Source organism: Carassius auratus, unplaced genomic scaffold (genome assembly GCF_003368295.1).
Source record: "Carassius auratus strain Wakin unplaced genomic scaffold, ASM336829v1 scaf_tig00217846, whole genome shotgun sequence".
Lineage (NCBI taxonomy): Eukaryota > Metazoa > Chordata > Actinopteri > Cypriniformes > Cyprinidae > Carassius > Carassius auratus.
Genome location: NW_020529272.1, coordinates 20,993 through 36,258, shown reverse-complemented (window position 1 = coordinate 36,258; position 15,266 = coordinate 20,993). Strand labels below are relative to the sequence as shown.

Genomic DNA, 15,266 nt, shown 5'->3' with positions numbered 1-15,266 from the left:
TGTTTGGATGGGAGACCCCCTGTTAATACCAGGTGCTCTAATATTATTGGAAATTTATTACTAATTATATAATAATCTTAAAAAAAAAGAGCCAATGCCCGATCTCTTAATCTTAGCAGGTATTGGCCTGGTTAGTGCTTGGATGGGAGACCGCCTCGGAATACCAGGTGCTGTAAGCTTTTGGATTTTCATTCCTACTTATATAATGTATGGGCGATTTGATTGGCTGATCTTTAAATAGTCTTCTCTTTGCAGTATCCTTCGCTTGCGACCGTAACAACCTGGCTATGCCTGATCTCGTCTGCTCTCGGAAGCTAAGCAGGTTTGGTCCTGTATAATGTACCGGCGATTAGATTGGCTGATCTTTAAATAGCTCTCTCTTTGCAGCAGTCTTCGCTTATGGCCATTCCACCCTGGCTATGCCAGATCATGTCTGAGTTCGGAAACTAAGCAGGTTTCGGCCTGGTTAGTAATTGGATGGCAGACCCCCTGGTAATACCAGTTGCTTTAAGATTTTTGGAAATTTTTCACAAATTATATAATAATCTTGCAAGAAAAAAAGAAAGGAGTCAATGCCCCATATCTGAATCTTAGCAGGTATGGGCCTGGTTAGTAATTGGATGGGAGACACCCTGGTAATACCAGTTGCTTTAAGATTTTTGGAAATTTTTCACAAATTATATAATAATCTTGAAAAAAAAAAAAAAGTCAATGCCCGATCTCTGAATAATAGCAGGTTTTGCCTGGTTAGTACTTGGATGGAAGACGGCCGGGAAATACCAGTTGCTGTAATATTTTTGGCAATTTTTACTAATTACATAATAATCTTGCAACAAAAAAAAAAAAAGAGTAAATGCCCAATCTTTGAATCTTAGGAGGTATGGACCTGTTTAGTGCTTGGATGGGAGACCGCCTCGGAATACCAGTTGCTGTAATATTTTTGGAAATTTGTACTAATTATATAATTATCTTGAAACAAAAAGAGTCAATGCCCAATCTTTGAATCTTAGCAGCTATGGACCTGTTTAGTGTTTGGATGGGAGACCGCCTCGGAAAACCAGGTGCTCTAATATTATTGGAAATTTATTACTAATTATATAATAATCTTTAAAAAAAAAAAAAAAAAAAAAAAAAAAGAGTCAATGCCCGATCTCTTAATCTTAGCAGGTATTGGCCTGGTTAGTGCTTGGATGGGAGACCGCCTGGGAATACCAGGTGCTTTAAGCTTTAGGGTTTACTTTCCTACTTATATTAGATTGGCTGATCTTTAAATAGCTCTCTCTTTGCAGCAGTCTTCGCTTATGGCTATACCACCCTGTCTATGCCAGATCATGTCTGAGCTCGGAAGCTAAGCAGGTTTGGGCCTGGTTAGTAATTGGATGGGAGACCCCCTGGTAATACCAGTTGCTTTAAGATTTTTGTAAATTTTTCACATATTATATAATAATCTTGAAAAAAAAAAGAGTCAATGCCCATTCTTTGAATCTTAGCAGTCATGGACCTGTTTAGTGTCTGGATGGGAGACCGCCTCGGAATACCAGGTGCTCTAATATTATTGGAAATTTATTACTAATTATATAATAATCTTAAAAAAAAAAAAAAAAAAAAAAGAGTCAATGCCCGATCTCTTAATCTTAGCAGGTATTGGCCTGGTTAGTGCTTGGATGGGAGACCGCCTGGGAATACCAGGTGCTTTAAGCTTTAGGGTTTTCTTTCCTACTTATATTAGGATTGGCTGATCTTTAAATAGCTCTCTCTTTGCAGCAGTCTTCGCTTATGGCTATACCACCCTGTCTATGCCAGATCATGTCTGAGCTCGGAAGCTAAGCAGGTTTGGGCCTGGTTAGTAATTGGATGGGAGACCCCCTGGTAATACCAGTTGCTTTAAGATTTTTGTAAATTTTTCACAAATTATATAATAATCTTGAAAAAAAAAAAGAGTGAATGCCCATTCTTTGAATCTTAGCAGTCATTGACCTGTGTAGTGTTTGGATGGGAGACCCCCTGTTAATACCAGGTGCTCTAATATTATTGGAAATTTATTACTAATTATATAATAATCTTAAAAAAAAAGAGCCAATGCCCGATCTCTTAATCTTAGCAGGTATTGGCCTGGTTAGTGCTTGGATGGGAGACCGCCTCGGAATACCAGGTGCTGTAAGCTTTTGGATTTTCATTCCTACTTATATAATGTATGGGCGATTTGATTGGCTGATCTTTAAATAGTCTTCTCTTTGCAGTATCCTTCGCTTGCGACCGTAACAACCTGGCTATGCCTGATCTCGTCTGCTCTCGGAAGCTAAGCAGGTTTGGTCCTGTATAATGTACCGGCGATTAGATTGGCTGATCTTTAAATAGCTCTCTCTTTGCAGCAGTCTTCGCTTATGGCCATTCCACCCTGGCTATGCCAGATCATGTCTGAGTTCGGAAACTAAGCAGGTTTCGGCCTGGTTAGTAATTGGATGGCAGACCCCCTGGTAATACCAGTTGCTTTAAGATTTTTGGAAATTTTTCACAAATTATATAATAATCTTGCAAGAAAAAAAGAAAGGAGTCAATGCCCCATATCTGAATCTTAGCAGGTATGGGCCTGGTTAGTAATTGGATGGGAGACACCCTGGTAATACCAGTTGCTTTAAGATTTTTGGAAATTTTTCACAAATTATATAATAATCTTGAAAAAAAAAAAAAAAGTCAATGCCCGATCTCTGAATAATAGCAGGTTTTGCCTGGTTAGTACTTGGATGGAAGACGGCCGGGAAATACCAGTTGCTGTAATATTTTTGGCAATTTTTACTAATTACATAATAATCTTGCAACAAAAAAAAAAAAAGAGTAAATGCCCAATCTTTGAATCTTAGGAGGTATGGACCTGTTTAGTGCTTGGATGGGAGACCGCCTCGGAATACCAGTTGCTGTAATATTTTTGGAAATTTGTACTAATTATATAATTATCTTGAAACAAAAAGAGTCAATGCCCAATCTTTGAATCTTAGCAGCTATGGACCTGTTTAGTGTTTGGATGGGAGACCGCCTCGGAAAACCAGGTGCTCTAATATTATTGGAAATTTATTACTAATTATATAATAATCTTTAAAAAAAAAAAAAAAAAAAAAAAAAGAGTCAATGCCCGATCTCTTAATCTTAGCAGGTATTGGCCTGGTTAGTGCTTGGATGGGAGACCGCCTGGGAATACCAGGTGCTTTAAGCTTTAGGGTTTACTTTCCTACTTATATTAGATTGGCTGATCTTTAAATAGCTCTCTCTTTGCAGCAGTCTTCGCTTATGGCTATACCACCCTGTCTATGCCAGATCATGTCTGAGCTCGGAAGCTAAGCAGGTTTGGGCCTGGTTAGTAATTGGATGGGAGACCCCCTGGTAATACCAGTTGCTTTAAGATTTTTGTAAATTTTTCACATATTATATAATAATCTTGAAAAAAAAAAGAGTCAATGCCCATTCTTTGAATCTTAGCAGTCATGGACCTGTTTAGTGTCTGGATGGGAGACCGCCTCGGAATACCAGGTGCTCTAATATTATTGGAAATTTATTACTAATTATATAATAATCTTAAAAAAAAAAAAAAAAAAAAAGAGTCAATGCCCGATCTCTTAATCTTAGCAGGTATTGGCCTGGTTAGTGCTTGGATGGGAGACCGCCTGGGAATACCAGGTGCTTTAAGCTTTAGGGTTTTCTTTCCTACTTATATAATATACCGGCGATTAGATTGACTGATCTTTAAATAGCTCTCTCTTTGCAGCAGTCTTCGCTTATGGCCATACCACCCTGGCTATGCCAGATCATGTCTGAGCTCGGAAGCTAAGCAGGTTTGGGCCTGGTTAGTAATTGGATGGGAGACCCCCTGGTAATACCAGTTGCTTTAAGATTTTTGTAAATTTTTCACAAATTATATAATAATCTTGAAAAAAAAAAGAGTGAATGCCCATTCTTTGAATCTTAGCAGTCATTGACCTGTGTAGTGTTTGGATGGGAGACCCCCTGTTAATACCAGGTGCTCTAATATTATTGGAAATTTATTACTAATTATATAATAATCTTAAAAAAAAAGAGCCAATGCCCGATCTCTTAATCTTAGCAGGTATTGGCCTGGTTAGTGCTTGGATGGGAGACCGCCTCGGAATACCAGGTGCTGTAAGCTTTTGGATTTTCATTCCTACTTATATAATGTATGGGCGATTTGATTGGCTGATCTTTAAATAGTCTTCTCTTTGCAGTATCCTTCGCTTGCGACCGTAACAACCTGGCTATGCCTGATCTCGTCTGCTCTCGGAAGCTAAGCAGGTTTGGTCCTGTATAATGTACCGGCGATTAGATTGGCTGATCTTTAAATAGCTCTCTCTTTGCAGCAGTCTTCGCTTATGGCCATTCCACCCTGGCTATGCCAGATCATGTCTGAGTTCGGAAACTAAGCAGGTTTCGGCCTGGTTAGTAATTGGATGGCAGACCCCCTGGTAATACCAGTTGCTTTAAGATTTTTGGAAATTTTTCACAAATTATATAATAATCTTGCAAGAAAAAAAGAAAGGAGTCAATGCCCCATATCTGAATCTTAGCAGGTATGGGCCTGGTTAGTAATTGGATGGGAGACACCCTGGTAATACCAGTTGCTTTAAGATTTTTGGAAATTTTTCACAAATTATATAATAATCTTGAAAAAAAAAAAAAAGTCAATGCCCGATCTCTGAATAATAGCAGGTTTTGCCTGGTTAGTACTTGGATGGAAGACGGCCGGGAAATACCAGTTGCTGTAATATTTTTGGCAATTTTTACTAATTACATAATAATCTTGCAACAAAAAAAAAAAAAGAGTAAATGCCCAATCTTTGAATCTTAGGAGGTATGGACCTGTTTAGTGCTTGGATGGGAGACCGCCTCGGAATACCAGTTGCTGTAATATTTTTGGAAATTTGTACTAATTATATAATTATCTTGAAACAAAAAGAGTCAATGCCCAATCTTTGAATCTTAGCAGCTATGGACCTGTTTAGTGTTTGGATGGGAGACCGCCTCGGAAAACCAGGTGCTCTAATATTATTGGAAATTTATTACTAATTATATAATAATCTTTAAAAAAAAAAAAAAAAAAAAAAAAAAAAGAGTCAATGCCCGATCTCTTAATCTTAGCAGGTATTGGCCTGGTTAGTGCTTGGATGGGAGACCGCCTGGGAATACCAGGTGCTTTAAGCTTTAGGGTTTACTTTCCTACTTATATTAGATTGGCTGATCTTTAAATAGCTCTCTCTTTGCAGCAGTCTTCGCTTATGGCTATACCACCCTGTCTATGCCAGATCATGTCTGAGCTCGGAAGCTAAGCAGGTTTGGGCCTGGTTAGTAATTGGATGGGAGACCCCCTGGTAATACCAGTTGCTTTAAGATTTTTGTAAATTTTTCACATATTATATAATAATCTTGAAAAAAAAAAGAGTCAATGCCCATTCTTTGAATCTTAGCAGTCATGGACCTGTTTAGTGTCTGGATGGGAGACCGCCTCGGAATACCAGGTGCTCTAATATTATTGGAAATTTATTACTAATTATATAATAATCTTAAAAAAAAAAAAAAAAAAAAAGAGTCAATGCCCGATCTCTTAATCTTAGCAGGTATTGGCCTGGTTAGTGCTTGGATGGGAGACCGCCTGGGAATACCAGGTGCTTTAAGCTTTAGGGTTTTCTTTCCTACTTATATTAGATTGGCTGATCTTTAAATAGCTCTCTCTTTGCAGCAGTCTTCGCTTATGGCTATACCACCCTGTCTATGCCAGATCATGTCTGAGCTCGGAAGCTAAGCAGGTTTGGGCCTGGTTAGTAATTGGATGGGAGACCCCCTGGTAATACCAGTTGCTTTAAGATTTTTGTAAATTTTTCACAAATTATATAATAATCTTGAAAAAAAAAAAGAGTGAATGCCCATTCTTTGAATCTTAGCAGTCATTGACCTGTGTAGTGTTTGGATGGGAGACCCCCTGTTAATACCAGGTGCTCTAATATTATTGGAAATTTATTACTAATTATATAATAATCTTAAAAAAAAGAGCCAATGCCCGATCTCTTAATCTTAGCAGGTATTGGCCTGGTTAGTGCTTGGATGGGAGACCGCCTCGGAATACCAGGTGCTGTAAGCTTTTGGATTTTCATTCCTACTTATATAATGTATGGGCGATTTGATTGGCTGATCTTTAAATAGTCTTCTCTTTGCAGTATCCTTCGCTTGCGACCGTAACAACCTGGCTATGCCTGATCTCGTCTGCTCTCGGAAGCTAAGCAGGTTTGGTCCTGTATAATGTACCGGCGATTAGATTGGCTGATCTTTAAATAGCTCTCTCTTTGCAGCAGTCTTCGCTTATGGCCATTCCACCCTGGCTATGCCAGATCATGTCTGAGTTCGGAAACTAAGCAGGTTTCGGCCTGGTTAGTAATTGGATGGCAGACCCCCTGGTAATACCAGTTGCTTTAAGATTTTTGGAAATTTTTCACAAATTATATAATAATCTTGCAAGAAAAAAAGAAAGGAGTCAATGCCCCATATCTGAATCTTAGCAGGTATGGGCCTGGTTAGTAATTGGATGGGAGACACCCTGGTAATACCAGTTGCTTTAAGATTTTTGGAAATTTTTCACAAATTATATAATAATCTTGAAAAAAAAAAAAAGTCAATGCCCGATCTCTGAATAATAGCAGGTTTTGCCTGGTTAGTACTTGGATGGAAGACGGCCGGGAAATACCAGTTGCTGTAATATTTTTGGCAATTTTTACTAATTACATAATAATCTTGCAACAAAAAAAAAAAAAGAGTAAATGCCCAATCTTTGAATCTTAGGAGGTATGGACCTGTTTAGTGCTTGGATGGGAGACCGCCTCGGAATACCAGTTGCTGTAATATTTTTGGAAATTTGTACTAATTATATAATTATCTTGAAACAAAAAGAGTCAATGCCCAATCTTTGAATCTTAGCAGCTATGGACCTGTTTAGTGTTTGGATGGGAGACCGCCTCGGAAAACCAGGTGCTCTAATATTATTGGAAATTTATTACTAATTATATAATAATCTTTAAAAAAAAAAAAAAAAAAAAAAAAAAAGAGTCAATGCCCGATCTCTTAATCTTAGCAGGTATTGGCCTGGTTAGTGCTTGGATGGGAGACCGCCTGGGAATACCAGGTGCTTTAAGCTTTAGGGTTTACTTTCCTACTTATATTAGATTGGCTGATCTTTAAATAGCTCTCTCTTTGCAGCAGTCTTCGCTTATGGCTATACCACCCTGTCTATGCCAGATCATGTCTGAGCTCGGAAGCTAAGCAGGTTTGGGCCTGGTTAGTAATTGGATGGGAGACCCCCTGGTAATACCAGTTGCTTTAAGATTTTTGTAAATTTTTCACATATTATATAATAATCTTGAAAAAAAAAAGAGTCAATGCCCATTCTTTGAATCTTAGCAGTCATGGACCTGTTTAGTGTCTGGATGGGAGACCGCCTCGGAATACCAGGTGCTCTAATATTATTGGAAATTTATTACTAATTATATAATAATCTTAAAAAAAAAAAAAAAAAAAAAAGAGTCAATGCCCGATCTCTTAATCTTAGCAGGTATTGGCCTGGTTAGTGCTTGGATGGGAGACCGCCTGGGAATACCAGGTGCTTTAAGCTTTAGGGTTTTCTTTCCTACTTATATTAGATTGGCTGATCTTTAAATAGCTCTCTCTTTGCAGCAGTCTTCGCTTATGGCTATACCACCCTGTCTATGCCAGATCATGTCTGAGCTCGGAAGCTAAGCAGGTTTGGGCCTGGTTAGTAATTGGATGGGAGACCCCCTGGTAATACCAGTTGCTTTAAGATTTTTGTAAATTTTTCACAAATTATATAATAATCTTGAAAAAAAAAAAGAGTGAATGCCCATTCTTTGAATCTTAGCAGTCATTGACCTGTGTAGTGTTTGGATGGGAGACCCCCTGTTAATACCAGGTGCTCTAATATTATTGGAAATTTATTACTAATTATATAATAATCTTAAAAAAAAAGAGCCAATGCCCGATCTCTTAATCTTAGCAGGTATTGGCCTGGTTAGTGCTTGGATGGGAGACCGCCTCGGAATACCAGGTGCTGTAAGCTTTTGGATTTTCATTCCTACTTATATAATGTATGGGCGATTTGATTGGCTGATCTTTAAATAGTCTTCTCTTTGCAGTATCCTTCGCTTGCGACCGTAACAACCTGGCTATGCCTGATCTCGTCTGCTCTCGGAAGCTAAGCAGGTTTGGTCCTGTATAATGTACCGGCGATTAGATTGGCTGATCTTTAAATAGCTCTCTCTTTGCAGCAGTCTTCGCTTATGGCCATTCCACCCTGGCTATGCCAGATCATGTCTGAGTTCGGAAACTAAGCAGGTTTCGGCCTGGTTAGTAATTGGATGGCAGACCCCCTGGTAATACCAGTTGCTTTAAGATTTTTGGAAATTTTTCACAAATTATATAATAATCTTGCAAGAAAAAAAGAAAGGAGTCAATGCCCCATATCTGAATCTTAGCAGGTATGGGCCTGGTTAGTAATTGGATGGGAGACACCCTGGTAATACCAGTTGCTTTAAGATTTTTGGAAATTTTTCACAAATTATATAATAATCTTGAAAAAAAAAAAAAAGTCAATGCCCGATCTCTGAATAATAGCAGGTTTTGCCTGGTTAGTACTTGGATGGAAGACGGCCGGGAAATACCAGTTGCTGTAATATTTTTGGCAATTTTTACTAATTACATAATAATCTTGCAACAAAAAAAAAAAAAGAGTAAATGCCCAATCTTTGAATCTTAGGAGGTATGGACCTGTTTAGTGCTTGGATGGGAGACCGCCTCGGAATACCAGTTGCTGTAATATTTTTGGAAATTTGTACTAATTATATAATTATCTTGAAACAAAAAGAGTCAATGCCCAATCTTTGAATCTTAGCAGCTATGGACCTGTTTAGTGTTTGGATGGGAGACCGCCTCGGAAAACCAGGTGCTCTAATATTATTGGAAATGTATTACTAATTATATAATAATCTTTAAAAAAAAAAAAAAAAAAAAAAAAAAAAAGAGTCAATGCCCGATCTCTTAATCTTAGCAGGTATTGGCCTGGTTAGTGCTTGGATGGGAGACCGCCTGGGAATACCAGGTGCTTTAAGCTTTTGGATTTTCATTCCTACTTATATAATGTATGGGCGATTTGATTGGCTGATCTTTAAATAGTCTTCTCTTTGCAGTATCCTTCGCTTGCGACCGTAACAACCTGGCTATGCCTGATCTCGTCTGCTCTCGGAAGCTAAGCAGGTTTGGTCCTGTATAATGTACCGGCGATTAGATTGGCTGATCTTTAAAATAGCTCTCTCTTTGCAGCAGTCTTCGCTTATGGCCATTCCACCCTGGCTATGCCAGATCATGTCTGAGTTCGGAAACTAAGCAGGTTTCGGCCTGGTTAGTAATTGGATGGCAGACCCCCTGGTAATACCAGTTGCTTTAAGATTTTTGGAAATTTTTCACAAATTATATAATAATCTTGCAAGAAAAAAAAGAAAGGAGTCAATGCCCCATATCTGAATCTTAGCAGGTATGGGCCTGGTTAGTAATTGGATGGGAGACACCCTGGTAATACCAGTTGCTTTAAGATTTTTTGAAATTTTCACAAATTATATAATAATCTTGAAAAAAAAAAAAAAAGTCAATGCCCGATCTCTGAATAATAGCAGGTTTTGCCTGGTTAGTACTTGGATGGAAGACGGCCGGGAAATACCAGTTGCTGTAATATTTTTGGCAATTTTTACTAATTACATAATAATCTTGCAACAAAAAAAAAAAAAGAGTAAATGCCCAATCTTTGAATCTTAGGAGGTATGGACCTGTTTAGTGCTTGGATGGGAGACCGCCTCGGAATACCAGTTGCTGTAATATTTTTGGAAATTTGTACTAATTATATAATTATCTTGAAACAAAAAGAGTCAATGCCCAATCTTTGAATCTTAGCAGGCTATGGACCTGTTTAGTGTTTGGATGGGAGACCGGCCTCGGAAAACCAGGTGCTCTAATATTATTGGAAATTTATTACTAATGATCCATTAATAATTTTTAAAAAAAAAAAGAAAAAAAAAAAAAAAAAGAGTCAATGCCCCGACTCTCGTTAATCTTAGCAAGGTATTGGCCTGGTTAGTGCTTGGATGGGAGATCGCCCTGGGAATACAGTCTTTAAGCTTAGGGTTACTTCCTCTTATATTAGATCGGCGATCTTTAAAAGCTCTCTTTGCAGCGTCTTCGCTTAGGCTATACCACCGTCTATGCAGATCAGTCTGGGAGCTCGGAAGCTAGCAGGTTGGGCTGTTAGTATGAGATGGAAGACCCTGGTAATACGCAGTTGTTAAATTTTTGTATTTTCACATATTAATTTAAGCTTGAAAAAAAAAAAGATCAATTGCCAGTCCTTGAATCTAGCAGTCATGGACCTGTTTAGTGTCTGGATGGGAGAACCCGCCTCGGACATACCAAGGTGCTCCTAATATTATTGGAAATTTATTACTAATTATATAATAATCTTAAAAAAAAAAAAAAAAAAAAAAAAGAGTCAATGCCCGATCTCTTAATCTTAGCAGGTATTGGCCTGGTTAGTGCTTGGATGGGAGACCGCCTGGGAATACCAGGTGCTTTAAGCTTTAGGGTTTTCTTTCCTACTTATATTAGATTGGCTGATCTTTAAATAGCTCTCTCTTTGCAGCAGTCTTCGCTTATGGCTATACCACCCTGTCTATGCCAGATCATGTCTGAGCTCGGAAGCTAAGCAGGTTTGGGCCTGGTTAGTAATTGGATGGGAGACCCCCTGGTAATACCAGTTGCTTTAAGATTTTTGTAAATTTTTCACAAATTATATAATAATCTTGAAAAAAAAAGAGTCAATGCCCATTCTTTGAATCTTAGCAGTCATTGGACCTGTGTAGTGTTCTGGATGGGAGACCCCCTCGTTAATACCAGGTGCTCTAATATTATTGGAAATTTATTACTAATTATATAATAATCTTAAAAAAAAAAAAAAAAAAGAGTCAATGCCCGATCTCTTAATCTTAGCAGGTATTGGCCTGGTTAGTGCTTGGATGGGAGACCGCCTCGGAAATACCAGGTGCTTGTAAGCTTTAGGATTTTCATTCCTACTTATATAATTATGGGCGATTTGATTGGCTGATCTTTAAATAGCTCTCTCTTTGCAGCAGTCTTCGCTTATGGCTATACCACCCTGTCTATGCCAGATCATGTCTGAGCTCGGAAGCTAAGCAGGTTTGGGCCTGGTTAGTAATTGGATGGGAGACCCCCTGGTAATACCAGTTGCTTTAAGATTTTTGTAAATTTTTCACAAATTATATAATAATCTTGAAAAAAAAAAAGAGTGAATGCCCATTCTTTGAATCTTAGCAGTCATTGACCTGTGTAGTGTTTGGATGGGAGACCCCCTGTTAATACCAGGTGCTCTAATATTATTGGAAATTTATTACTAATTATATAATAATCTTAAAAAAAAGAGCCAATGCCCGATCTCTTAATCTTAGCAGGTATTGGCCTGGTTAGTGCTTGGGATGGGAGACCGCCTCGGAATACCAGGTGCTGTAAGCTTTTGGATTTTCATTCCTACTTATATAATGTATGGGCGATTTGATTGGCTGATCTTTAAATAGTCTTCTCTTTGCAGTATCCTTCGCTTGCGACCGTAACAACCTGGCTATGCCTGATCTCGTCTGCTCTCGGAAGCTAAGCAGGTTTGGTCCTGTATAATTGTACGGCGATTAGATTGGCTGATCTTTAAATAGCTCTCTCTTTGCAGCAGTCTTCGCTTATGGCCATTCCCACCCTGGCTATGCCAGATCATGTCTGAGTTCGGGAAACTAAGCAGGTTTCGGCCTGGTTAGTAATTGGATGGCAGACCCCTGGTAATACCAGTTTGCTTTAAGATTTTTGGAAATTTTTCACAAAATTATATAATAATCTTGCAAGAAAAAAAGAAAGGAGTCAATGCCCCATATCTGAATCTTAGCAGGTATGGCCTGGTTAGTAATTGGATGGGAGACACCCTGGTAATACCAGTTGCTTTAAGATTTTTGGAAAATTTTTCACAAATTATATAATAATCCTTGAAAAAAAAAAAAAAGGTCAATGCCCGATCTCTGAATAATAGCAGTTTTGGCCTGGTTAGTACTTGGATGGAGTTTAGTGGTCTGGATGGGAGACCGCCTCGGAATACCAGGTGCTCTAATATTATTGGAAATTTATTACTAAATATATAATAATCTTAAAAAAAAAAAAAAAAAAAAAAAGAGTCAATGCCCGATCTCTTAATCTTAGCAGGTATTGCCTGGTTAGTGCTTGGATGGGAGACCGCCTGGGAATACCAGGTGCTTTAAGCTTTAGGGTTTTCTTTCCTACTTATATTAGATTGGCTGATCTTTAAATAGCTCTCTCTTTGCAGCAGTCTTCGCTTATGGCCATACCACCCTGGCTATGCCAGATCATGTCTGAGCTCGGAAGCTAAGCAGGTTTGGGCCTGGTTAGTAATTGGATGGGAGACCCCCTGGTAATACCAGTTGCTTTAAGATTTTTGTAAATTTTTCACAAATTATATAATAATCTTGAAAAAAAAAAGAGTGAATGCCCATTCTTTGAATCTTAGCAGTCATTGACCTGTGTAGTGTTTGGATGGGAGACCCCCTGTTAATACCAGGTGCTCTAATATTATTGGAAATTTATTACTAATTATATAATAATCTTAAAAAAAAAGAGCCAATGCCCGATCTCTTAATCTTAGCAGGTATTGGCCTGGTTAGTGCTTGGATGGGAGACCGCCTCGGAATACCAGGTGCTGTAAGCTTTTGGATTTTCATTCCTACTTATATAATGTATGGGCGATTTGATTGGCTGATCTTTAAATAGTCTTCTCTTTGCAGTATCCTTCGCTTGCGACCGTAACAACCTGGCTATGCCTGATCTCGTCTGCTCTCGGAAGCTAAGCAGGTTTGGTCCTGTATAATGTACCGGCGATTAGATTGGCTGATCTTTAAATAGCTCTCTCTTTGCAGCAGTCTTCGCTTATGGCCATTCCACCCTGGCTATGCCAGATCATGTCTGAGTTCGGAAACTAAGCAGGTTTCGGCCTGGTTAGTAATTGGATGGCAGACCCCCTGGTAATACCAGTTGCTTTAAGATTTTTGGAAATTTTTCACAAATTATATAATAATCTTGCAAGAAAAAAAGAAAGGAGTCAATGCCCCATATCTGAATCTTAGCAGGTATGGGCCTGGTTAGTAATTGGATGGGAGACACCCTGGTAATACCAGTTGCTTTAAGATTTTTGGAAATTTTTCACAAATTATATAATAATCTTGAAAAAAAAAAAAAAGTCAATGCCCGATCTCTGAATAATAGCAGGTTTTGCCTGGTTAGTACTTGGATGGAAGACGGCCGGGAAATACCAGTTGCTGTAATATTTTTGGCAATTTTTACTAATTACATAATAATCTTGCAACAAAAAAAAAAAAAGAGTAAATGCCCAATCTTTGAATCTTAGGAGGTATGGACCTGTTTAGTGCTTGGATGGGAGACCGCCTCGGAATACCAGTTGCTGTAATATTTTTGGAAATTTGTACTAATTATATAATTATCTTGAAACAAAAAGAGTCAATGCCCAATCTTTGAATCTTAGCAGCTATGGACCTGTTTAGTGTTTGGATGGGAGACCGCCTCGGAAAACCAGGTGCTCTAATATTATTGGAAATTTATTACTAATTATATAATAATCTTTAAAAAAAAAAAAAAAAAAAAAAAAAAAGAGTCAATGCCCGATCTCTTAATCTTAGCAGGTATTGGCCTGGTTAGTGCTTGGATGGGAGACCGCCTGGGAATACCAGGTGCTTTAAGCTTTAGGGTTTACTTTCCTACTTATATTAGATTGGCTGATCTTTAAATAGCTCTCTCTTTGCAGCAGTCTTCGCTTATGGCTATACCACCCTGTCTATGCCAGATCATGTCTGAGCTCGGAAGCTAAGCAGGTTTGGGCCTGGTTAGTAATTGGATGGGAGACCCCCTGGTAATACCAGTTGCTTTAAGATTTTTGTAAATTTTTCACATATTATATAATAATCTTGAAAAAAAAAAGAGTCAATGCCCATTCTTTGAATCTTAGCAGTCATGGACCTGTTTAGTGTCTGGATGGGAGACCGCCTCGGAATACCAGGTGCTCTAATATTATTGGAAATTTATTACTAATTATATAATAATCTTAAAAAAAAAAAAAAAAAAAAAAAGAGTCAATGCCCGATCTCTTAATCTTAGCAGGTATTGGCCTGGTTAGTGCTTGGATGGGAGACCGCCTGGGAATACCAGGTGCTTTAAGCTTTAGGGTTTTCTTTCCTACTTATATTACGGATTGGCTGATCTTTAAATAGCTCTCTCTTTGCAGCAGTCTTCGCTTATGGCTATACCACCCTGTCTATGCCAGATCATGTCTGAGCTCGGAAGCTAAGCAGGTTTGGGCCTGGTTAGTAATTGGATGGGAGACCCCCTGGTAATACCAGTTGCTTTAAGATTTTTGTAAATTTTTCACAAATTATATAATAATCTTGAAAAAAAAAAAGAGTGAATGCCCATTCTTTGAATCTTAGCAGTCATTGACCTGTGTAGTGTTTGGATGGGAGACCCCCTGTTAATACCAGGTGCTCTAATATTATTGGAAATTTATTACTAATTATATAATAATCTTAAAAAAAAAGAGCCAATGCCCGATCTCTTAATCTTAGCAGGTATTGGCCTGGTTAGTGCTTGGATGGGAGACCGCCTCGGAATACCAGGTGCTGTAAGCTTTTGGATTTTCATTCCTACTTATATAATGTATGGGCGATTTGATTGGCTGATCTTTAAATAGTCTTCTCTTTGCAGTATCCTTCGCTTGCGACCGTAACAACCTGGCTATGCCTGATCTCGTCTGCTCTCGGAAGCTAAGCAGGTTTGGTCCTGTATAATGTACCGGCGATTAGATTGGCTGATCTTTAAATAGCTCTCTCTTTGCAGCAGTCTTCGCTTATGGCCATTCCACCCTGGCTATGCCAGATCATGTCTGAGTTCGGAAACTAAGCAGGTTTCGGCCTGGTTAGTAATTGGATGGCAGACCCCCTGGTAATACCAGTTGCTTTAAGATTTTTGGAAATTTTTCACAAATTATATAATAATCTTGCAAGAAAAAAAGAAAGGAGTCA

General features: G+C 38.4%; 13 pseudogenes; all 13 read left to right on the top strand.

Moving 5' to 3' along the window:
• The first annotated feature begins 1,297 nt into the window (after positions 1-1,297).
• Positions 1,298-1,416, top strand: LOC113103618 (uncharacterized; annotated as a pseudogene).
• A 356-nt stretch (positions 1,417-1,772) lies between these two features.
• LOC113103617 (uncharacterized) lies at positions 1,773-1,891 on the top strand (annotated as a pseudogene).
• Positions 1,892-3,281: 1,390 nt separating this feature from the next.
• On the top strand, positions 3,282-3,400 carry LOC113103616 (uncharacterized; annotated as a pseudogene).
• A 368-nt stretch (positions 3,401-3,768) lies between these two features.
• Positions 3,769-3,887, top strand: LOC113103677 (uncharacterized; annotated as a pseudogene).
• A 1,391-nt stretch (positions 3,888-5,278) lies between these two features.
• LOC113103615 (uncharacterized) lies at positions 5,279-5,397 on the top strand (annotated as a pseudogene).
• Positions 5,398-5,751: 354 nt separating this feature from the next.
• Positions 5,752-5,870, top strand: LOC113103613 (uncharacterized; annotated as a pseudogene).
• A 1,389-nt stretch (positions 5,871-7,259) lies between these two features.
• Positions 7,260-7,378, top strand: LOC113103612 (uncharacterized; annotated as a pseudogene).
• Positions 7,379-7,733: 355 nt separating this feature from the next.
• Positions 7,734-7,852, top strand: LOC113103609 (uncharacterized; annotated as a pseudogene).
• A 2,906-nt stretch (positions 7,853-10,758) lies between these two features.
• Positions 10,759-10,877, top strand: LOC113103608 (uncharacterized; annotated as a pseudogene).
• A 368-nt stretch (positions 10,878-11,245) lies between these two features.
• Positions 11,246-11,364, top strand: LOC113103607 (uncharacterized; annotated as a pseudogene).
• A 1,131-nt stretch (positions 11,365-12,495) lies between these two features.
• On the top strand, positions 12,496-12,614 carry LOC113103666 (uncharacterized; annotated as a pseudogene).
• Positions 12,615-14,004: 1,390 nt separating this feature from the next.
• LOC113103606 (uncharacterized) lies at positions 14,005-14,123 on the top strand (annotated as a pseudogene).
• A 358-nt stretch (positions 14,124-14,481) lies between these two features.
• Positions 14,482-14,600, top strand: LOC113103605 (uncharacterized; annotated as a pseudogene).
• The last annotated feature ends 666 nt before the right edge of the window (positions 14,601-15,266 follow it).